Raw genomic sequence first — 2,172 nt, forward strand, 5'->3', positions numbered from 1 at the left:
TCACCTGTTGAATTTCTGCCTGCGTTTAAGGGTACAGACTCTCTGCCCAGGAAATCTGGTGTGAGCTGGTTGCATGTGTCGAAGCACTTTCCTATGAAAAAAAAAAGCTAAATCTTGTGGTGCATTTTGGTTTAGGGACAAAAGTTGGCTAAGAAATGGGACAGCTTTATAAAACTACTAGCAGGCCCGGCCACGCGTTGCTGTGGCTGTCTGGTGAAGTGGAAAAGAAAGAAAAGGGGAAGCGAATGGTTCGAACATGTGGCATTGCACAATGTTTGCAGAGGAGGGGAGGGGCAAGGGGCCCCTCTCACCCCTCCCTCTCTCCCATTCCTTTGCATGGCACCCCGCCCCGTCCCTCCCTAACGTTCCCCTTCCTCTGCTAGGGTGGGTGGGCCATGTCTAGATGGCTGAGCCTGTCCCTTTCACTCCCTTCCCTTGCAGGTGAATTACCTAGCTGAAAACACGTTGGGAGGCATGAGCTACATTGTGTTCAAATTTCAGAGCATTTAGTCCAGCAAACCCCCGGACCCTCCCTCACCTTCCCCTTCCTCCGCTAGGGTGGGTGGGTGGTTTTCAAGGAAGGCATGGTTGTTTCCCTTGTATCAGAGGGTGTTGCTTTGACAGCCGGCAGATGGTGCTGTTGCGGAACATAACTGTGGTTCCAACTGTCACAGGTGTGGCATGTACACAATAACTGGCACAGTTGTGACATGTACACAACAGGAGGTGTGGAAACAGTGTGGAAACAGTATGGAAACCTGGCCACACGCGAATGCGACGTTGTGTGAAAATTTCAAAGCAATCAGTCCAGTAGTTTGGGAGATTACCTGTCAGCAGAAAAACGCACTAATAGATTTTTATATATATAGATAATGGGCGAAGAATTCCCCTTCCCCATTATACAAGAAAAGTACACCCACTAAAGCGGGTAGCAAATCCAACGGCAGTTTTCCACCCGCACCGGGGGTCTGCAACCTGTGGCTCTCCAGATGTTCATGGACTACAAACCCCACCAGCCCCTGCCAGCATGGCCATGAATATCTGGAGAGCCGCAGGTTGCAGACCCCTGACCCACACAATGCATAATTATCCTATGGGACTCACTGCTGCAAGATGTGGTGCTGGCTTGAAATGGGGCCTCAGACAGATTTAATGGGAAATCATCCATCCTGGTTAACTAGAACCTGCCCAGAAGCAGTCTATGTCTGGCTGTAAGTTGCTGGGTGGGGAGGGAAGTAGCAAGGGAGGGTTGCGTGTGCATTCCTTGCTGTGGACTTCCTAGAAACTTCTGCTTGAAAAAATGCTGAGCAAAGTTGTCTTCGCTAAATGATAGGTTCCGTTTAACTTGCTGTCTGGGGCAGACGCAATACATTGAGAAACGGAGCGGCATAAAGGTTTGTTGAATGTACTGTCGACGGCTTTCGTGGCCTTTTCCTCTATGTCCTGTTTGTTGGCCCTCTGTGAGACATGATGCTGGACTAGATGGACCACTGGTCTGAGCCAGAAGAGCATCGCCGGAATTCTTGTATCTTAAAACAAAGTACGAAACTTTCTTGTCCAAAGGAAGAACTTCCTAGTCCAGCTGGTCCTTCTATTGCAATATATATATAGCTTTGAGGAAAGAGAGCAGAAAAAGGCTACCAAATTGATTGTGGGATCGCCGCATCTTCTCCACAAGGAAAGACTAAGGAGTGGCAGTTTTTTGTTTACAGAGAACATGTGTGTGTATGTGGGGGGGGGGGGGAAACGGTACAGTAAAGTGACCTCTCAGTCTTAGACCTCTCCTCTCAGGAGCAGCAGTGGCGTAGGAGGTTAAGAGCTCGTGTATCTAATCTGGAGGAACCAGGTTTGATTCCCAGCTCTGCCGCCTGAGCTGTAGAGGCTTATCTGGGGAATTCAGATTAGCCTGTGCACTCCCACACACGCCAGTTGGGTGACCTTGGGCTAGTCACAGCTTCTCGGAGCTCTCTCAGCCCCACCTACCTCACAGGGTGTTTGTTGTGAGGGGGGAAGGGCAAGGAGATTGTAAGCCCCTTTGAGTCTCCTGCAGGAGAGAAAGGGGGGATATAAATCCAAACTCTTCTTCTTCTTCTTATAAAATTATGCACAGCAAGAATTTTCCCTTGGTATTAGAACTCAGGAATGCCCAAATGAAGCAATGGGGAACAGATG

Source organism: Sphaerodactylus townsendi, linkage group LG01, assembly GCF_021028975.2.
Source record: "Sphaerodactylus townsendi isolate TG3544 linkage group LG01, MPM_Stown_v2.3, whole genome shotgun sequence".
Lineage (NCBI taxonomy): Eukaryota > Metazoa > Chordata > Lepidosauria > Squamata > Sphaerodactylidae > Sphaerodactylus > Sphaerodactylus townsendi.